At 46.3% G+C, this 23,896-nt stretch overlaps 1 protein-coding gene across 4 annotated transcripts in view; it reads right to left on the bottom strand.

Annotated features, from left to right (window-relative positions):
* The window catches only part of CCDC120 (coiled-coil domain containing 120), a 104,540-nt gene that overhangs the window by 27,028 nt on the left and 53,616 nt on the right, over positions 1–23,896 (bottom strand). For all 4 annotated transcript variants that reach the window (XM_063936079.1, XM_063936081.1, XM_063936078.1 and 1 more), the window contains exon 2: positions 4,406–4,457. The gene's annotated coding sequence lies outside the window, so the exon portion shown is untranslated. The remainder of the gene's footprint in view (positions 1–4,405; positions 4,458–23,896) is intronic.

The following is a 23,896-nucleotide window of genomic DNA, read 5'->3' on the forward strand; positions in this document are numbered from 1 at the left end:
GGAGAAGCAGCACACTACAGTATATGGGGGAAGATAAGGGAAAGCAAGGAGTGGGGGAGGCAGGATGCAGACCCCGTTATTATACCTCTATACCTGGCTACAGACCCTCAGACCCATACAGCCGTCCCCTGTATGTTATGCTAATACACAGTTGCATTGTGCTCTGCCAATAAAGCTTATTGGAATTGAAAAGAGAGGAGCAAGGAAATAATGGGATAAAACAAGGAGTCGGGGGGAAGGGTCGGGAAAGTTAAGCTCTGCACAAAGTCCAACCCTCGTCTCGTCCTGTAGCTGGCACCAAATGTCCTGTCTGAGGAGAAACCTGCTGCAGAGGCAAGGACTTCCGATTTGTAGTCAAAAAACAATAAAAGGCCAAAAGTCCCCGATACCCAGAGGCACTTATTCTTTGTGTATTGCAACCATTTTCCGGGAGACACAAAGTGGTAAAGAGATGCGGCTTTGGTTGTGCTCAGATGCACACCTCTCGGCAGGCCTTTCTCATGCAAAGTGGCACAACAGCACAAACACAACGGTACACAACAACAACACAGCAGTGTGGGAGTCTGTCACACACCAGTGGGATCCACAAGCGGAGATTGCAGCAAGTCACTTAGGCGCATTGGCCCATTACGGTCATGTGCGCGGCCCAGTATTCTAGTTGAGGGATGACCACAATTCAGGGCGTCTGCTGATCGCGCCAGGGTCACCTGTGGGCCCGATTCAGTTCAGAGACGGTATCAAATGCAGCTGCGAGTCAGTGCGCCGTGCGGACATATGCAGATGTCACAGCTTCCGGTATGTGTACCGAGACGCGCGCTGGAGACATCTTAGATCCGCAGCTTGTGTACGTAGACATCGGACGCACATCGGCCGACCATCGACCGTCCGATTTAATCTATGGTTGCGCAGTGTGGCGCTGAGAGTCATTTTAACTACATACGGGATCGCAGTTGGAAGCTGCGACACGCCCCTGAAACAGCCGTAACAAGCCTGCGTTTCAGCGCCATCCCCTCGTTACTACACACAAACGCTCCCTGCCGGTCACTCACTTTGTGACTAAGAGGTCTATTTACTAAGCCTTGGATGGAGATAAAGTCGCTTGAGATAAAGTACCAGCCAATCAGCTCCTAACTGCCATGCCACAGGCTGGGTTTGAAAAATGACAGTTAGGAGCTGATTGGCTGGTACTTATCACTGCTTAGTAAATGTCCCCCTTTATCTCCATCCACAGCTTAGTAAATAGACCCCTAATTCCTCACCGAGGCCATCACGGCACATGTGCGGCGCGACTTATATGCATGTACAGTGCGTCCGTAGCTGAAACAGGCCCCGTGTCCACTCCCTCCGCCACCACCAATCTGGCCACGTGACCAAGTGTCCATAATTGGGATTATACATCCAATTTCCTGGACCACATGTGGGAGGAAGTGGGCAGTGGGACTATTAATCACAGAGAACAGCGGGGAGGGAAGAGTCTGCACACAGGACGCCACGGGGTATATTTACTATAGTGCAGGTTTGTAGAAGTGATGTTGCCCATAGCAACCAATCAGATTTTAGCTATTATCTTCTAGAATGGTGCTAGATAAATAAGTAGAATCTGATTGGTTGCTTCTACAACCCCGCACTTAAGTTATATACCCCTAAACCTCCCATAAGAGGTCTTTATTTTACTGAAAGTGAGAGTATTCTGACGATAGGGAGGTGGAATTTCAAGAGGCATTTACATTGCGTTGCACCTATAGATTTTCTGTGCTTCCAGGCACTTTGCAGAGGCGGCTCCCAAGAGCGCAGGTAGCAGGCGTGCAACCAGACGTGCATGGAGCGCACCATCGAGGCGCACACATGTAAAACCACGGTGCCTTACAGTACACTTTGCACATGTCCTTGCGTATCGCTGATCTGCATAAACCTACACAATAATCTACCTAGCCCGATGCTGGTCACAGGTGAAATAGCTGGTTATGAAGCGTATCAAACATTCATTGCTCCAATGTGGAAACTAGAGTCTGAGTCATTTTCTTGCAGTCTCCTAGGTAACAAATGCCGTAGTTAGATACTGTATTCGGATTTGTTACCGCAGGGTTAAACATTCATTTTTTTACCAGTCAACACTTCATTATTAAGGGAGGAAATACTTAGATAGGATAGATAGATAGAGCTGTCAAATGAGGATAATCTGTGGCAAACTGTGCCCAACCAGCACACACAAGCTGTAAGAACGTCACGTGCCTCTCTGCCAGTCTCACCAGACAACCCGTCTCCGATCTGAAGCTTACACCCGAATCGTCGCCAGATCAGGTTACCGGTGTCCCTTACCCAGCAGCCACGTAACAGAAAGTGCATTGTTGGTGAAACGAAGCCTCGGATCGGTCTAACCCCATTCTGATACTGGGAGGTTAAAGCCTAATCCAAAATAGCAAAAGTCTGAGCGCACCTCCTCGTTAAAGCGTCTCTGTCAGTCATTAACACAATACATTCCATTGTTTATGGAGGTGACCCACGCCTTACAGTTTCCCTCAGCTATGTCTACACTGTTCCTGCCTCACGTTCCACCAGCAGCGTCACCACATATCCTCATTCTTTCCTACCGGTTATACTGGGCCCAATTCTGAGGAGGCGCCTGCATCCACTGGCGGTCACCCGTCTGATACTTTGGGGTCTATTCATGAAGCAGTGAAAAAAGTGTGGCGAAGTGAGCCATTGGAGAAGTTGCCCATAGCAACCAATCAGCTGCTCCATACAAATTGTATAGTATGCAAATTACAAATGTTACTTCAAGGCTGATTGGTTGCCATGGGCAACTTCTCCACAGGCTCACTTCTCCACATGTTTCACTGCTTCATGAATAGACCCCCTGTATGCGAATGCATCTCTATGTGTGCGCCAAGCCACCGCCTGCAACATTTTCAAAACATTTCTCCCAGTGTGCGCACCTGAAATAATAACTACGCCTCCATACAGACGCAATTGGAACATGCGCGCATGGTACGACTGAGACATCTCCCCGCTACGTCTGACATCAACAGTCCGTATCAGGCCCACTGTCATCTGGACCCAGCCGGACCTTCCATCAGACAACCTAGGCTTATGTCAGGTGGCCTCAGAGGGGCGGATTGCCTTAACCCATTTATAGGTTGGTGGGGCTTTTTGGCAAGTGGGCCCAAACCAGTTTGTTGCCTAGGGCCTGTGGCGGTTTTAGGTGCGGGCTAACAGGGCAGCTGAACGGGGTGCTGCGTGCTGAGGGCGCGGCTGCAGTCACTCCGCCAGCGCCATCTGATTTGTGTGTGTACTCCCAACTGCCTACAGCACGCTGGCCACCTCCCGCTGCCGCCCCTCGCTTCCACCCATCTTCACGTTGGGCCTACTGCCCACACCAGGCTGGCCCCCTCCCACTGCCCGCCTCTCGCTTCCACCCAGTCTCACACTGGGCCAAAGTGAGGTATGAACTGGCCGCAGCCGGAAGTAGGAGAGATGATCAGGAGTCACGCGGGCCTACAGCTGCGGCCGGACCCAGAGAGCTGGTGAGTGACGGGGACACAGGCAGCGGGGTAGATGGCACACTCTCTCTCTCTATAGAGGGTCTCTACCTGGCATAACGTGTGTGAGGGGCTCTACCTGGCGCAATGTGTATAAAAGGCTCTACCTGGCGTAACGTGTGTGAGGGCCTCTACCTGGCGCAATGTGTATAAAAGGCTCTACCTGGCGTAACGTGTGTGAGGGGCTCTACCTGGCGCAATGTGTATAAATGGCTCTACCTGGTGTAACGTGTGTGAGGGGCTCTACCTGGCGCAATGTGTATAAAAGGCTCTACCTGGCGTAACGTGTGTGAGGGGCTCTACCTGGCGCAATGTGTATAAAAGGCTCTACCTGGCGTAACGTGTGTGAGGGGCTCTACCTGGCGCAATGTGTATAAAAGGCTCTACCTGGCGCAATGTGTATAAAAGGCTCTACCTGGTGTAACGTGTGTAAGGAGCAAACATGGGTGTTGTAATGCTGGCAGGGATTAAGAATCGACCAAATCATGGCTGTTTGGGGCACGGGACCCACACAGGAGGGTGAAATTATCTTTTTCGAAAACTAAATTTGTCTATTTTTTTTTTTTTGTTGTCACTGGTGCTGTCACTGTGTGTGGAAGAGGATGTCACACACCGGAAAGCGACTTCCGGTATATAAAGTACAACACTATTTTAGCATGGACACTTTATATACACTTAATCCATAGGTGTTAGAAATCAGAAACACCTAAGGGGCTTCATAGAAAAAAAAAAAAAAAAAAATGTAAATAATTGGAAAAATTGCATCTATGTGTATTAAAATAAATGTTTTGTTAAAAAAAGAAATAAAAAAAAATAGCTGTTTATGCATCACAAAGCGATATATTATGTACTGTAAGATTTCTCACCGTCGTGTGTGATTCGGCAAACAGCCATTCACTTCTCAGCACTTCCCCGTACCTGCAGACAGGAGGGAAAACACAATATGAATGTTATATGATCTAGGTAAAAATAGTGACTGTGTGTGCATGTATATGTATATATTATATATATATATATATATATATATATATATATATATATATATATATATATATATAGTCTATTGTAAAAGGGGGCACTCACCAATTTTTTAAAAGGAAGTCAGAAGGTCATTTATTGAAACATCATCAGGTCGACGTTTCGATCATATCCAAATGATCTTTGTCAAGACATCAAAACAGTGTTGTTGGTGACAGGGCACCAGGTGCCCTGTCGACCTGATGATGTACCGATAAATGACCTTCTGACTTCCTTTTAAAAAATTGGTGAGTGCCCTCTTTTACAATAGACTATTATTTGGAACCTACAATTCCTTGGAGTTGAGCACCATCGCATTGGATTCTACTTGTACAGTTTTGTGTGGATGTCCACAACTTAGAGATATAGATATATATATATATATATATATATATATATATTAATCAGTGGACAGATATTGTATACTTTATAGTGGTTTCAAAACTTTATTAATGCACAGAAGTGATGAGATGGACTCCACCAGTTCCCGTATCCTCCCCCTCTCCAATGACTCCTACTACGCAGGACCCCTTCCCCCGCCACAGCCGTCTCGCTTTCATTTCACAGCATGTGATGTTCACGCGTTTCATACATACAAGTCTCCTCCATATTTGTATTGTTTTCCTTATTATCATGTGCTGATCACCACACCATGGGGTCTATGGGGGTCATTCCGAGTTGTTCGCTCGGAAAATTTCTTCGCATCGCAGCGATTTTCTGCTTAGTGCGCACGCGCAATGTCCGCACTGCGACTGCGCCGAAGTAAATTTGCTATGCAGTTAGGAATTTTACTCACGGTTTTTTCTTCGTTCTGGTGATCATAATGTGATTGACAGGAAATGGGTGTTTCTGGGCGGAAACTGGCCGTTTTATGGGTGTGTGCGAAAAACCGCTACCGTTTCTGGGAAAAACGCGGGAGTGGCTGGAGAAACGGAGGAGTGTCTGGGCGAACGCTGGGTGTGTTTGTGACGTCAAACCAGGAACGACAAGCACTGAACTGATCGCACTGGCAGAGTAAGTCTCGAGCTACTCAGAAACTGCACAGAGAAGTCTTTTCGCAATATTGCGAAACTTTCGTTCGCAATTTTGATAAGCTAAGATTCACTCCCAGTAGGCGGCGGCTTAGCGTGTGCAATGCTGCTAAAAGCAGCTTGCGAGCGAACAACTCGGAATGACCCCCTATGTTCTAAAATGTCTGCAAAATGACAAATGGTGCCGTTACCCACAGCAACTAATCAGATGATGTCTATCATCTTCTCGGATGCAATAGTGCAGGCATGTCCAAACTGCAGCCCTCCAGCTGTTGATAAACTACATATCCCAGCATGCCCTGACACAGTTTTGCTGTCAGAGAATGCTAAAGCTGTGTCAGGGGATGCTGGGATGTGTAGTTTCTCAACAGCTGAAGGGCCGCAGTTTGGACATGCCTGCAATAGAGAAATTGACAAATTGTAGAATCCGGTTGCTGTGGGCAACTACCATCACTGCTCATTATTAGAAGCTGTAGTACCTCTATCCCATGTGTTGTACTCTCTTGCCCATGGTGAATTACCCCGGCCTCCCTTCTGTTGGAGTGCACACGGTCTCTCCTCTATTCTCCGGACACAACCTCCAACCTGACGTGTGCGCTACTGCGTCTTTCTCCTCTCCATCCTGCCAAGTGCCACAGATAGGGATCCCAAACACCACCGTGTCACCACCGCTATATAATATATGCATCCCACTGTGCTACCACTATATAGGTACAGCCGTACTCACTGTTATATACACTGGTAGATGGAGTGAAGCAGGGGGGTCATAAAGTTCACCAGCTGGTGAGTGTATGCAGGTACTGGTGCAGGATGCGTTTATACCTCAGGTCAGTGGTGTCGCTATTTGGGGTTTGGGAAGCTGCCAGATTGGGCTTCAAGGCCACGCCCCTAGGAGAATGGAGCCTTCACTCCGCACCTGGGGTGGGGAGGATTCAGATGTGGTTGGAGTAGCGATTGGTTCTTCGCGCATGTGCAGGACGGACACAGATCGGCATCGGACTGTCACTGATTGATAGCCTGACGCCATTCAGGGGGCGGGGAGGGAATGGCGATGCTTCTCCAAACGGAGGCGAGTCAGCGCCATTGCAGGGAAGGGACCAAGCCAGGATCTCCGTCAGAGGACGGAGATTTCCTGGCTCCTAGGTAGCAGCTGCGGTGGCCTGGCTCGTGCGACTCCATGGGAAGATCCGATACTGCGTCCTATGCTGCAGCTCGGATCAGTAATGCAGCAGAGGGTGCGACGCCCCCTGCTGCATTACCATAGTAGTGCCATCACCGCTTCTTCTAAGCAGCAGCAACTCCAACCACATCCGAATTAGCCCACGGGTGTCACCAGGGCTAGTGACACCAAAGCCTCAGGTTTCACTGTGTCACTCAGAGTCCTAGGATGGCTCCGCACATGCTCAGTAGTAGCACAGGGAATGAAACCTCTCTAGAGGAGTAACATGGAGACTGCACAGTAGTGCGGTCCACTTTGAACAAACAAACCAATTCCTGGTTAAAATGATATGCCTACGTAGACTAACTTCCATCGCACACCGCTGACATCTATTACCATCACAGAATCTGCCCCCGCTTTCCCTGTTTATGTTTTTTTCTTTACCGGTTTCATGCTCTGTATATTGTATTGTATTGTATACTAAAAATGAATCAATATCATTCGGGGGAGGGGACACTATTGAAAAGTAAAATACAGCTGCCTAGATGAGAGAGCTGTCATTGCAACACTTCCAGCTCCTGTGTCCTCCTTGTCATGCTCCGACGTACAGGCTGACCGGTCACACGTACCTCTCCGTGCTCTGCCCAGTGTATGATGTATCATGAGGTAACGTTATACGGAAGACCGGTTCTGATAAAGCACCGGTGATTCACGAGGGCAGGTCTTTGCTGGGGGGGGACAAATAGTTTCCAAGTACAAATAACAGACTATTGCTGGCAGTGTTCACCGTAATGATGTCAGCAGTATAATTACACAATTATAATCTCTACACTCCCTGCCTGTTAATGCAGCTCTCTGAACACACCTAGCAAGGTTCCATCACACATCTACAGTACAGGGCCTCGATAAACTCGCTGCTCCTTCCCCTTCATACATAACCCCCCCAAACACTAACACCCCTTTAGTCACATACAAGATTGGCGATTACCAGACACACAAGGTGGTAGGACGGCGCTGCTTGCAAGCTTACATTCCCTGCACCCCTATTTATACTCTGCCTGCAGATGGGGTAGAGTTTACTGTAGCAAAGGTCACGCAGGATATTCAGTTATTAATTTCTGGACTAATCAGACATCAGTCATAAAAGCAGCACTGACGATCCACTTAATCTTTAGCAGCGGTCCACTGTTCACTGCAATAAACTTCACTCCATCAGTATCTTTAGAACTTGAACATAGGGTTCACATTTGCAGGTTGCATGCAGCTTAATGGTAGGACCAGGTTAAAGGACTGTTCAATAAAAAGCGTGTTGATATATTTTTTTTTTATCATGCCATTACTTGCTCCACCTTGTAAAGTGTGGGAGAAGATACATGCGTGATGCATTTTAGTGGATATTACACTTTTATACCCCTTGCAGGAGAAAGTCACCAACACAGGACGTGCCCAGTGGGCAGGGATGTGCTGGTGGTGTAGCACTTTCATAATGCCCCAGGCATGTGCCTAGTTAGCCTAAATGGTAACTGCAAACCCCCCCTCCCTCTAACATGTAAACTGTAGCATGAGGTCATCCCAGTAACCGTGTGACCGTCAGCTCCTTGGGTCACTAATGCGTGAGCACTCTGGGTAAGCAGGATTTCATCATCAGCTCTGATAACAACTTCATGCACTTGGCGTGATGTCATTGGTATGTCTACAGGATAGCCTGATCCCACGAACTGTGTCAATGTCAGCTCTTTGGGTCACAGTGATGTCACCTCAGCTCATATCATAATCTCTTCCATCAGCTCTCTGCATGATGTCATCCCAGCAACCAAGTGACTGTCAGCTCTTTGGGTCAAAGGGACATCACCCTGAGCTGACATCATGCAGTAATTGGTCACTTCTCAGCAGGAAATCATTCCAGCAACTAAGTGACTGTCAGCTCTTTGGGTCAAAGGGACATCACCCTGGGCTGACCTCATGCAGTAATCTGTCACTTCTCAGCAGGAAATCATGCCAGCAATCAAGCGAGTGTCAGCTCTTTGGGTCTGAGTGACATCACCCTCCGCTGACATCACAATGTCACTATCAGCTCCCGGAATGCTGTCATTGCCTGCCTCCATTACTAGGAGGACTGCACTCATCACTGCCTGACAGACCTGTAGTGGATGGTTCCCCAGCACTGGTTAATATCTGGCGTGTATCCAATATCAGCAAGAAGTGTCAGTAATCTACACAGGTCTTACTCAACACAGACATGTGCACACAGACACATGTAAACAGCCAGCAAGCGAGGACACGCCGGGCTCGGCTTTCTGACTCATCCAGCAGCTGCAGAGTGCTCTTCTTCAGTCTTCCTGTACAGGTTTCCTCCAGTGACTATGCAAATAACATCAGTTCTGAAGCCCTCGCTAAACTCCAGATTCCACATCTTCCATATTCACTTTTGGCCTTCTATTTAATATAGTGTCAATCTAGGGACCGGCCGACCCAGGAACCGGTTACGTAGGATGTGCAGAGACACCAGTGGCCAGGACTCAGAGCTCTAATACAGGGCCCCAGCTCACGTCACCATGTACACAGAAGCTGATGCACCGCAGCTGTTCTGTATCCCCAACACCAGTGTTAATCTAATAAAAACAGACATTTCCTATGGTATATGGGTCACTTGTAACTCTACACCGACAGCGAGGGGTGTTGCTTTGTACTGATCCCTATCAGTGGGCTCGCCGCATACGTAAGACACTCCGACCACGCAAGGAATAATAAATTAGGAAAGGTCGGCTTATTTTACATGGACTGTTAGAGGCCTGCAAAAGTCTGTCTGCTAAATTCAAATGAAAATACAGATACCTAATAATATCATAATAACCGTGCGAGTCTGTCCAGCGTCAGAATTCACATAGGTTGCGGCTGCAGCCAGGGTTAAGGAGGGGGGGGGGGGACCCATCAACCCAGCAAATTGCGGGTCCAATATGCTAGTAATTCTGGGGCAGATGTGTTAAGTCTGGAGAAGTGATAAAGCGGTGATAAGTGCAAGGTGATAATGCACCAGCCAATCACTGTAAACTGTAAATTTACATATTGGAGCCGATTGGCTGGTGCGTCGTCACCTTCCACTTATCACCGTTTTATCACTTCTCCAGGCTTAATACATCTGCCCAATATGTAAAAAATGAAATGTCGGTGGGCTACGTTTGGTACTTGAGGTATTATCTCCCAGCTGTCCTGATTTAGGAGGGACAGTCCCAATATGAGGGCCCTTTTCTAAAGTTCATAACAATTTATTTTTCTTTAAATATTGTATTTACGCTTTTAAATATAGGGCTGCGTGTTCTAACCAGTGGTACAAAAATAGAAGTCAGGTTATTGTTGTCCTCTCTGTTGTATTGATGTGGAAATTACAGTCTCATTAACGAACCACAAGTAGTCTGGTCCCACACTGCTTCCTTATGTACACAGGGCCGCCAAGAGTCAACACTCCACCGTGCGCACTCAGCCTTTACATATAGGTACCCCTGTAAAACCTGGATGCCCCTGATTTGGTCCATGTGTTTGATGGACAAAAGGGAACAGGTCACAGCAGAGTCCACCTACAGCCACTTTCCTACTGCACTGCGGGACGTGCGCCTAAAATACACTTATAGGAGTGCGAAACGCGTCTCATTAATAAGCACAAGGAGAGGAACCGATATCCGTCACCTAATAACCCTTCTATGGGAATAAAAATGCCATCTTTCCATAATGCAACTGTAAGCGCAAACTGTTGTACATCTTTAAGTCGGTTAAGAAATCCCGTCAATTTAAAACAAAATGTATCAGAGCTTCCAAAGAGTGGAGAAGTCACCCAGATCAAGCTCTAGATAGTATTCATCAGAAGCTATGAGCAACTTGTCCACATTTCCACTCTTAAGAAGCTTTAAAACATCTCGCCCTGGGTCTCTACAAGAGTCCTGCACAGCAGTCAGGTCTCGCCTGGTAGACTGGTGCGGAGTTCACTCAGAAAGTCTGCAGACTAAATTATACAAACTATTATCGCATAATTACATAGCACCAACATATAATGCAGCGTTGTATAGCGATTATTTTTCACATTGCCTCTTTGGACACATTCCCTACCCTACACATACACGAAGGTCCATATTTGTTACCAGTCAGTTAACCTACCGCTGTTTTTGGACTGTGGAAACTCAGGCCTCCCGAAGGAAACCTCTCACAAACGCAGGGAGAACATACAAACTATTCCAACATTCATTCAGCCTTCGCTTAGAAGCATTCGTTCAGGCCCACAACCATCGATGCCGCTGCTTAGCATGTACTCTGTGACACAACCGCCGAGACTCAGATTATCTCTCTGGCTCGGAGAAGAATGCTTTCATTGTATCACAGGCTAATCAATTGTAAATTACATCTATTGCCACATCCATGACGACGGCTGCAGCCAGAGTTTCCTACTGAAGTTGTGATACATTTTATAGGGCCTGAGTCATTTAAATAGACCCAGCTCGCCCCATTTTTGGCGGCAGGGAGAGGAGGCTCCCAGGTTCAGGCACCAAGAGATAATTTTTGTACACACTCCAAGGTTCTTGGGTTAGGGCTACTATGTCCTTGCTGTAGGGGGGATGGATATCGGAGGATCAACTAGTTTAGGATTAGAATATTAACCGGGCAGCTTAGGGGGCGACTCAGACCTGATCGCTGGGCTGCTAACTTTGCTGTACTGCGATCAGATAGTCGCCGCCCCACGGGGAGTGTATATTCGCCGTGCAAGTGTGCGAGCGCATGTGTACGTCAAGCTGCAAATATCCAGTGTGTGCATTCTCTGCGGAGCCCAGGACTTACTCCTACAGTACGGTCACATCAGGCTGATCGGGGCTGGAGCTGACGTCAGACACCCTCCATGAAAGCGCTTGGGCACGCCTGCGTTTTTCCTGACACGCCCCAAAAAACGGTCAGTTACCACCCACAAATGGCTTCCTCCTGTCAATCACCGTGCAAATTAAATTTTCACATCGTCCTGTCGCTGACTGGTGATGCCCGTTGTTGTCCGAAGCGCGTGCGAATTGTGGTGCATGCGCAGTTATGAGCTGATCGCCCACTGTAAGAAAACGCACAGCAGTGATCAGGTCTGAATCAGGCCCTTAGGGGGACATTTACTAAGCAGTGATAAGAGCGGAGAAGTGAGCCAGTGGAGAAATTGCCCCATCAACCAATCAGCTGCTCTGTATCATTTTATAGTATGCAAATTATAGATGTTACTTCAGTGCTGATTGGCTCACTTCACCGCTCTTATCACTGCTTAGTAAATGCCCCCCTTAGTATTGTAATCACACGACTTCCTGAAGTCTATAGGTCATCCAGTGGGCTTTGAAGGACCTTTAGGTAATAAGAGGACGTAGACACACAGGGGTACATTTACTAAGGTGGGAGGTTTTTTTGGAACTGGTGAGGTTGCTCATAGCAACCAATCAGAATCTACTTAACATTTATCTTGAAGATAAGTGATAGGATCTAATAGGTTGCTATGGGCAACAGCAGTTCTAAATTAAAAAAAAAAAAAACTCCCACCTTAGTAAATGTACCCAACACATTTTAGGTCCCAACTGTATCAATTTAGACAGGAGACAGCCCCAATTTACGGAAATATGGCCCGAGTGCTGGGAATGTTAGATGGTAACGCCAAGTAACCATGATGTGCCGATGTCAAGCATGTGACAATATAAGGGTCTTTATAGGGGAAGGGGGCTAGGGGTCTTCCAAACAGTAAGTGAACCATAAAGTGGACACAGAACACCCCGAACGATGGAGCGTGACCATGTCCCTTTACTCCTGGATGAGCGGAATTAATTTTCAATTTGGCTCCACTACCGAGATGGTATCTGAACCCTTATTTGCATATTACAATGAAACAGAAGATTTTGTGACCCGTGACTGTAACCCATAGAAACCAATTACTTTAGGTCAAAGCAGCAACAATTAAAAAAAACTGAATGCTGATTGGTTAGTTAGGATTACCGCACATTTGGGTTCTTCATACCATGTTATCAGATAAGCCCCAAATAGCTTAAAGGCTAAACCCATCTAAACCAGTTGACATTTTTAAGTGGGGTCGTTGGGCGCAATACCAGTATTAAAGACAAAATCCCTGCAAGTATTACGGCTGTTGTTCATCATCGGAGCAATGAGAATAGTTTACAAAATGACGATTTGTGAAAACAGGAGTTTTTTGTCTTTTTTCCCAGTGGATTTGTCGTATTTACAACATCCAAAACCGTGGGGTAAACCACCAACGTAGTAGACACCACCAGACACACTGCAGTCTTGATTTTGGTTGCACGTGAGGGACTGAAACCACCAAAGAACAAGCAGCAGTTTTGAAGAAAAAAAAAAATTATAGGAGTCGTTTTAACTCCCAAACTATTTAATTTGCACTTGGGAGTCACTTTCACTTGTGTTCTACGACGTACAACATTTAACAACTCCACTTTTACTGTAAACATTTTTGCCTGAAATCACCTGCTGAAAAAGGAGACTAACATTTTACAGATAAGCTGCCACTAGCCGACCTTCCATAGCAGCATTTGGAATCATGGAAACAATAAGTGCGGGCTACCACTTATTTCTGTAGTTGAAGATGTTCCTAAGGAAGCCAGGTTATTTTCCAATGGCAGAAAGAGTATGTTTCTCGGTTTTTAACAAGCAATTTCAGGCAAAAGTCTTATTTCAGCTATAAAGCAGTATTTCAGTTTGTCATATAGTCGCCGGCATGGTGATTTTAGTGGTACCTGTAAGTAACCAACAGCAAGCAAATACCACAGGCAGCGAGACATACTGTGCGACATTCATGAAAACGACTGCTAAGGAAAATAGGTGGCAGTCACCGTGACAGACAATGTGGTCTTCGCTTTAAAATCTTGCGCCCGCTTCAAAAACATTAATGAAATGTTTCATGTCACCACCTTCCACTGTCTCCCCTCACTCCAACCGTACCGCGGCACCGGTAGCTGCACAGATACGCCAGCCACCAATGGCGGCTCTCACATCTATCCTACAGTATCCACGCGCACTTTTGCATACGCCAGCAACAGCTGGTATTCCGTTACCTCACGCGACATGTTCCTCTGAGATTGTAAGCTCACTTTTGGGCTTATTTATAATTGAATATTAAAACACATAAACACCCATTTTCAGGGAGATATCCGCAGATATTAAGTATCCCCCAAATACATGAAGGAGGGACCGCAGAAAATATGTCCAAATCTGATGCAGTTTCTCCATTTGTGACTGCAGCAGCAGCCCCCATAGGCTATGGGTTACATTCTGCTGATGGGGTCACTTCATTGAACATGTGGGGAATCTTGACGTTGTCCTAGACGGTGGCATGTGACATTTATACATCAGGTACCAGCAACAATCAAATCCTCATTCTTTCATGTGGGGAACATAGCCAGAATCCAGCACTTAATCCCCTCAGTAGCCAAAATCCAGCACTTAATTCCCTCTGTACAGGGTGAATCAAAAGTCGCAGTACACCCTTTTGTTTCAAAAACTGTGCTGGAAATGTGAAAACTGACTTAGATTCAAGATGTCCGATTTCAAGATGGCACCCATGTTCGGTACATACCCTGAAAGATAGCCCACCTCACCCATACCTTACTGGAGTATTCAGTTTTCCCATTTCCTGCACAGTTTTTGAAACAAAAAGCGTGTACTGCGTCTTTTGAATCACCACGTAGATCTGCCTAAAGTCATCCATGCATTTGTACCATCACGCCCCGACAACTGCAATGCCCTCTACCTGGGTCTCCCAGCAAAAGAATTGCACCGCTTACAGCTGGTACATAATGCAGCTGCCAGGCTGGGGATCCGGTCTGAAGATCGACAGTGTCTAGGTCAACAATGTTTAGGTCGACCACTATAGGTCGACATGGATGGAAGGTCGACAGGGTTTCTAGGTCGACATGTGCTAGGTCGACAGGTCTAAAGGTCGACATGAGTTTTTCACATTTTTTTTTTCTTTTTTTTTGAATTTTTTCATACTTAACGATCCACGTGGACTACGATTGGAATGGTAAAGTGTGCCGAGCGAAGCGGTAGCGGAGCGAATGCACCATGCCCGAAGCATGGCGAGCGAAGCGAGCCATGCGAGGGGACGCGGTGCACTAATTTGGGATCCCGGTCACTCTACGAAGAAAACGACACCAAAAAAAAAAAAAATCCTCATGTCAACCTTTAGACCTGTCGACACAGCACATGTCGACCTAGAAACCCTGTCGACCTTCCATCCATGTCGACCTAGTGACTGTCGACCTATAGTGGTCGACCTAAACATTGTCGACCTAGACACTGTCGATTTGATGAACCACACCCGCCAGGCTGTCACCCAACCAGCCCTGTTCTAGCCACATAACACCCATCCTCTACTCCCTTCACTGGCTACCTGTAAGATGGCGAATCATCGTCCAGATTGGCTTACTGACTTTCACAGCCCTACATGACCAGGGCCCAAGGTACCTGACGCAGCTTCTAAATCCTTACTGCCCCACTCGATTACTGCGATCTGTAGATGAAGGACTTTTAGCAGCACCTAGAATCTCCTGTAATTAATCTGGGGGTCGAGCTTTTAGCCATGTGGCTCTGACTCTATGGAACTCACTTCCCTGCACAGTGCGAGAGACCCCAACTATAGAAACCTTCACACACAGACTCAAGACTTCCTGGTTACTCACGCGTTTCACTAGTGTCCCTTGTTAAGCTTGTTTTGTATTTTGTGTTGTAAAGGCAAATGTAAAGCACTGTGGGGCAGATGTACTAACACCTTGGAGAGAGAAAAAGTGGAGATAGAAAAATACCAACCAATCATCCCTTACTGTCATTGTTCAAACACAGCCTGTAACATGGCAGTTAGGAGCGGATTGACTGGTACTTTTAGGGATATTCAATTGCAGGTGTAAAGTGTCGCCGCCGAGGCTATCTAATTAGCCCCGATAAGCCGGCGCGTGCCTTCGGCAGGCGAAGCAAAATGCTGGACAACAGCCCCGTTTTCGGATGCTATTTCACCCGAAAACACACAGGTTTCACTGAACCTGTGTGTTTACGGGTGTAACTGTACTCGTTACCGGCCGAGCTAATTGAATAGCCCAACCGCAGCACCCGATGAAACATTGGATGTTTTTACTCCCAATGTCTCTTCGGGCCAAATTGAATATCCCAGTTTCTCTCTCTTCACGGCTTAGTACGGGATCAGTACGAAATCCCGCTGGACGGGATCCCGGCGGTCGGAATACCGACGACACCGGGATCCCGACTGGCACAATCCCAACAGGGGGGTGTTGCGCAACGCAGCCCCTTGCGGGCTCGCCACGCTGCAGGCACGGTGCCTCGCACACTCATTTATTCTCCCTCTATGGGTGTCGTGGACACCCACAGAGGGAGAATATGTCGGGATTGTGCCGGTTGGGATCCCGGTGTTGGTATTTCGACCGCCGGGATTTCGTCCGGCGGGATCTTGACCGCATCCCCTAAGTACATCTGCCCCTTTGAGTCCTATTGGGAGAAAAGTGCTATATAAAGAACTTAATAATAATAATAATAATATTATTATTATTATTATTCTCACAGGGACAGAAGCCTATCCCTGTCCCTGCGGGTGTAAATCAATACATCTGGGCGACACTCAATGTGAATATGGCCGGATTAAGCCTTGGGGTGGCCCGGGGCACTTAAGACAGGGGGCCCTGATGGAAGGTGGGGGATGTATATTAGATTGTGCAACCTCCAAACATGTCCCATTCCAGGAGGGACAGAACGCTCTCTACCAGGACTTCCCACTTAATATATGATTGGCGTCACCTGTGTTGAACTATAGAATTGATAAGAACGGTGTTACAACACAGGTGATTGTAATCACACATTAAGAAGGAAGTCCAGGTAGAGAGCATGTTGTCCTTCCTGGAATGGGTCATGGTGGGAGGTATAGATTATGTATATTACATTTAAACCAATGGTGTATATCATACCTCCCAAATTGTCCCGATTCCAGCAGTTTGGGGAGGCTTTGATCAACCGCTGCTCTGCAAGGCAGCCGGTGATCACTGAATACATGCTGTGCGCACGGCATGTATTCAGTGCTAGGAGGGGAGCAGGGGGCTGCCCAGCTGCTCGGGGAGCGCTGGGCACGCCCCCAAAAGGCTGGATAATGGTCCGTTTTACGAGGCCACACCCCTCATGACTTTTCGGGTCGGCGCGCGGCTTCGCCACACGGTAGTCCCGACTGCCTCCAGGCTAAACTTGGGAGGTATGGTATATTAGTTATAACTAATAGTTTAATAAAGTCTGGGTACTGTTTATAGCTCCATCTAATTGAAAGACAACTATTTTATAAAGTTTCTTGTAGTGGAACACAGACAACTTAACCATAAAATACACATAGAAAAATAAAATAATTTATTTTGTCACATGCAAGAATAGCAGCAGCCTCTGTACTACTTACACACTGGGACAGGACTCAGGAGGACTCTCTGTGGGTGTCTCTCTCTAGACCCAAATGGTTTAGTTGCATAAAAGTTTACACAGGACTCAGACACCCAGGCGGGGAGGAGGAGAAGCCGATATCCCTGTGTCACTTACAGCTCTCTCCACCCTCCTATCTCTAATCTGGTCAGAAAGCTCCATCTGTAGCTCATGAAACATGATATTCCTGTGTCTCTGCCTGCACTGCATACTGTCTACTGGCATTCTGGCTGCTGGTTCTGCTGCTGCTTAAGAGGGAAAGCTAGTGACGTCAGTGTGCTCTGGCTGGGGGGCCCCTGACAAAGGTGGGGCACAGTATGCCCTGTATCTCTCCCCCCCCCCCCCCCCCTTAATCTGGCTATGAACGTGAATACGGCGGTAATAAATTACAAATATCGGATCTAATACACAAAATTTTATAAATATGCCCCTTGGGGAGAGCCATTATCAAGTTACCATTTTTAGACTATTTGTATAATGATTCCTTCACTGTACAGAACTCTGTGTGACACGTTGGTGCTTTATACATAACCGACAATTATTGTAATTTATCATAACGTCTAAAAATACACACGCTTCAGTTTAGGTACTAGACTACGATGTTGGATTAAGCCACTGTGGCGCACTGAATTATCTGTATACAAGAATCCTGGAGGGCCACTTTAGCGATCTGGGAGTAATTACTTTTTCAGGATTAGTGTATAGTATTTATAATATAAATATATTATATACACAGCCCTAATCAGAAGCGGACTAATAATGACACACATATACATAATAGCACAGTTACATGAGCCATACTGGAGGGATGAAATAGGGGAAGGGAGGGCCCTGCTCGTCAGAGCTAACATTCAACATTAGTAATAAGAATACCACAACAGAATATCCCCTATTGTATGCGGTCTTGAATGTGTAATATCAGACATTTGGGTTCTGCACCTCTACCTCTCATTGCAGAAAAATGTGCAACACTCGCCTTTCTCTGTAGGTGAGGACATACATGAATGATCTCATTCCCACACCTGGCCTACACAGAGCTCAGCAACGTGGCTTCTCATCAAATAATCCCTCCACACCAGGATACAGCGGCAGCGCGGAACGCAGGCCGCACCTCAGGACCTGCTGCACTTCCCACGCTCGGTATATAATAGCTCCACACACTCCACCATCCAGGGCCTGCTCCTTGTCACATCATGTCTCCCTCTCTCTGCAGACTCTACACTTACGAATACAGCTCAGCCGCCACCCTCTGCAAACTCTAACACAGTGGTCTCCAACCTTAATTGGGGTGTGAGCTACTTTCGGAAAATAACACCTCTGAAGGAGCTACCACCTCCCCCCAATGCACGTGTGTTCCCGCGAAAGTGGGTGTGGCCTCACACAAGTGGGTGTGGCTTCACAACTACAAGTAATGCACCCCCCCTGCATATTGCCAGATACACAAATAATGCCTCCTAGCAGTGCCAGTTATTAAAATAATGCCCCCAGCAGTGCCAGATACACAAATAATGCCCCCAGCAGTGCCAGATACACAAATAATGCCCCCCAGCAGTGCCAGATACAATGCCCCACCAGTGCCAGATACAATTCCCCCCGCAGTGCCATTTAAAATGCCCCCCTGCAGCGCCAGATAAAATGCCCCCCCGCAGTGTCCAATACAGTGCCCCACACAGTGCTAACCCTTGCTGGCTTCTTCTACTGCCGCCGGTGCTGCTCCTCCTGTTTGAGGGACGGAAGGGGAGGAGAGCGCAGCGCGTGCCTCTCCTGTGAAGTCCGGAGTGCGGCTGCGGTGAGGGTGACAGAGTCTCCGGCGGCGGCAGGCATTTAAAATATGGTGCCGCTAAGTGAGCCAATCAAAACTCGCGGTACGGCAGCCAATCAGGTGCCGCCACTGCCAGTCCACGAGCTCTGATTGGCCGACTGCCGGCACCATATTAAAAATGAAGGGAGGAGGAGTGCCAGCGACTGCCCAAGCCCATGCGCTCTGTGAGCTACCGAAAATACTACGGCGAGCTACCGGTAGCTCGCGAGCTACGGGTTGGAGATCACTGCTCTAACACCTCAACTCTCACGTTATGGATTTAAAAAAAAAAAAAAAAAAGTCTTGCCACAAACAGTAATAGCAACACTGCCTACAGAGACACAGTAAGTAATGCAAAGGATTTCACAAGACCTATGATGTCAAACAGGCTGATGCATAATTGAACTTCGTTACAAATTAACAGGGTCAGATTAACACTGGGGCGGATGGGGCTACAAGCTCCAGGCCTCCACATAAAAACAGGCCCATCATTATAACAGCATGATGGTGGCCAGTATTAAAATTTGCCAAATGATGCAATTTTTCTATTTATACATATTTAAATACACATTGGGGCTTATAGTGCGGTGGCCACACCCTTATGGCACTGGCCACACCTCCTATGTCTATTGCAACAGGCTCTTGATCATTCGCAGCCCCGTAATCCGGCCCTGGTTGCATCCTAGATTCAGTAGTAAGCGGAGATACACCTTATATGGATACGCCTCCGTTTCGCCCCGCAGTTGCGTATCCTCTGCCCTGGGTTGTGCGCAGTGCAAAAGCATTTAAAGAGACAGGGGTCTATTCATGAAGCAGTGAAAAGAGCGGAGAAGTGAGTCTGTGGAGAAGTTGCCCATGGCAACCAATCAGCTGCTCCGTACAACTGTGTAGTATGCAAATTATAAATGTTACGTCGATGCTGATTGGTTGCCATGGGCAACTTCTCCACTGGCTCACTTCTCCACACTTTTCACTGCTTCATAAATAGACCACACAATCAGAAAAAAAGACTTGCCTGCAAAATATTATATATTATATCCAGATTATATAACGCCACCAGCTTCAAAAGCTCAGGGGAGGCCAAAGTCAGGCAGACAATAACTTGTAGTAACTAGCCCCGGTGTGCGGAGACAGGGAAGCTACAGGGCCTTGCAGCTACAGTGTACAGCGCCAAGCATCCTGGAAGCTGCCCAGACACCAAGATATGAGACTCACAGCCTGTTAGCATGACCGTAAATAGATGAGAGACTACACTGACATCCACCATATGAGGAAACATTTGTAACCGACTGCAGACTGACACATCCCATATGTCTCCACATCCACGGTATAAACATTCTGCCTGACGTACAGAGACCTGTATTCACCAATGTACTAAGCAGTCATGTAGCAGGAGAACTGGTGTACTGTTAGGACTAGTGCACCACCTGCTGTAACTTATTGCAGATAATTGTACCCAGCACAGATTTGTGCGGCCTGTATAAAAAGGTGCTCGGCCGGCAGCCTTGTGGTTTTATAGGATGTCTTCTTCTGTCACTTATAATAGCTGTATAATTTACAGTAAAGTGTTCATTATCCCATTTATGCTATATATACACACAGAGACGTACAGTAACATGTAATCTATCAGCTATATAATTATCATACGCTGATCAGGTAAATGCAGGGAACCAGCTGCCTGACACACACTGTATATGACAGTGTCACATAGATTGCACATCCGCAGCACACAGACGCACAACATGGGCCAGTAATACAAGATAAACATTAGGTATTATGTATAGACCTGTTACAGTTACACAGTGTATCAGACACACATATACAGTCTATCAGAGAGATATAAAGATAACCACAAGGGTATGTACACAGCACACAGGGAAAATTATGTAAACACAGGCATACTATGGGTTGGGTAAGGAATCCCGGGAGTACATCCCCATACTATATATAGCGTATCAGAGAGGTGTATGGTAACACAGACATATTATAGCTATCGAACAGATACATTAATAATACAGGCACTGTATTCAGTGTATCACACAGATACAGGGTAACCCCGCCATGTAACAGTGTACCACACAGATACAGGGTAACCCAGCCATATAACACACAGTGTATCACACAGATACAGGGTAACCCAGCCATGTAACATACAGTGTATCACACAGATACAGGGTAACCCAGCCATGTAACACACAGTGTATCACACAGACACAGGGTAACCCAGCCATATAACACACAGTGTATCACACAGATACAGGGTAACCCAGCCATATAACATACAGTGTATCACACAGATACAGGGTAACCCAGTCATATAACACAGAGTGTATCACACAGATACAGGGTAACCCAGCCATATAACATACAGTGTATCACACAGATACAGGGTAACCCAGCCATGTAACATACAGTGTATCACACAGATACAGGGTAACCCAGTCATATAACACAGAGTGTATCACACAGATACACTCTGTGTTATATGACTGGGTTACCCTGTATCTGTGTGATACACTCTGTGTTATATGACTGGGTTACCCTGTATCACACAGATACAGGGTAATCCAGTCATATAACACAGAGTGTATCACACAGACACAGGGTAACCCAGCCATATAACACACAGTGTATCACACAGATACAGGGTAACCCAGCCATATAACATACAGTGTATCACACAGATACAGGGTAACCCAGTCATATAACACAGAGTGTATCACACAGATACAGGGTAACCCAGCCATATAACATACAGTGTATCACACAGATACAGGGTAACCCAGCCATGTAACATACAGTGTATCACACAGATACAGGGTAACCCAGCCATATAACATACAGTGTATCACACAGATACAGGGTAACCCAGCCATATAACACACAGTGTATCACACAGACACATGGTAACAGCCACATTACACACATTGTATCAGACACAGATACATGGTAACAGGCATATAACACACAGTGTATCAGACACAGATACATGGTAACAGGCATATAGCACACAGTGTATCAGACACAGATACATGGTAACAGGCATATAACACACAGTGTAACAGGCATATAACACAGTGTATGAGACACAGATACAGGGTAACAGGCATATAACACACAGTGTATCAGACACAGATACATGGTAACAGGCATATAACACACAGTGTATCAGACACAGATACATGGTAACAGGCATATAACACAGTGTATCAGACACAGATACATGGTAACAGGCATATAACACAGTGTTACAGGCATATAGCACACATTGTATCAGACACAGATACATGGTAACAGGCATATAACACACAGTGTATCAGACACAGATACATGGTAACAGGCATATAACACAGTGTATCAGACACAGATACATGGTAACAGGCATATAGCACACAGTGTAACAGGCATATAGCACACAGTGTATCAGACACAGATACATGGTAACAGGCATATAACACACAGTGTATCAGACACAGATACATGGTAACAGGCATATAACACACAGTGTATCAGACACAGATACACTGTGTGTTATATGCCTGTTACCATGTATCTGTGTCTGATACATGGTAACAGGCATATAACACACAGTGTATCAGACACAGATACATGGTAACAGGCATATAGCACACAGTGTATCAGACATAGATGCATGGTAACAGGCATATAGCACACAGTGTATCAGACACAGATACATGGTAACAGGCATATAACACACAGTGTATCAGACACAGATACATGGTAACAGCCATATAACACACAGTGTATCAGACACAGATACATGGTAACAGGCATATAACACACAGTGTATCAGACACAGATACATGGTAACAGGCATATAGCACACAGTGTATCAGACACAGATACATGGTAACAGGCATATAACACACAGTGTAACAGGCATATAACACAGTGTATGAGACACAGATACAGGGTAACAGGCATATAACACACAGTGTATCAGACACAGATACATGGTAACAGGCATATAACACACAGTGTATCAGACACAGATACATGGTAACAGGCATATAACACAGTGTATCAGACACAGATACATGGTAACAGGCATATAACACAGTGTTACAGGCATATAGCACACATTGTATCAGACACAGATACATGGTAACAGGCATATAACACACAGTGTATCAGACACAGATACATGGTAACAGGCATATAACACAGTGTATCAGACACAGATACATGGTAACAGGCATATAGCACACAGTGTAACAGGCATATAGCACACAGTGTATCAGACACAGATACATGGTAACAGGCATATAACACACAGTGTATCAGACACAGATACATGGTAACAGGCATATAACACACAGTGTATCAGACACAGATACACTGTGTGTTATATGCCTGTTACCATGTATCTGTGTCTGATACATGGTAACAGGCATATAACACACAGTGTATCAGACACAGATACATGGTAACAGGCATATAGCACACAGTGTATCAGACATAGATGCATGGTAACAGGCATATAGCACACAGTGTATCAGACACAGATACATGGTAACAGGCATATAACACACAGTGTATCAGACACAGATACATGGTAACAGGCATATAACACACAGTGTATCAGACACAGATACATGGTAACAGGCATATAGCACACAGTGTATCAGACACAGATACATGGTAACAGGCATATAGCACACAGTGTATCAGACACAGATACATGGTAACAGGCATATAACACACAGTGTAACAGGCATATAACACAGTGTATCACACACAGATACATGGTAACAGGCATATAGCACACAGTGTATCAGACACAGATACATGGTAACAGGCATATAACACACAGTGTAACAGGCATATAACACAG

This window comes from Pseudophryne corroboree, chromosome 8 (genome assembly GCF_028390025.1).
Source record: "Pseudophryne corroboree isolate aPseCor3 chromosome 8, aPseCor3.hap2, whole genome shotgun sequence".
Classification (NCBI taxonomy): domain Eukaryota; kingdom Metazoa; phylum Chordata; class Amphibia; order Anura; family Myobatrachidae; genus Pseudophryne; species Pseudophryne corroboree.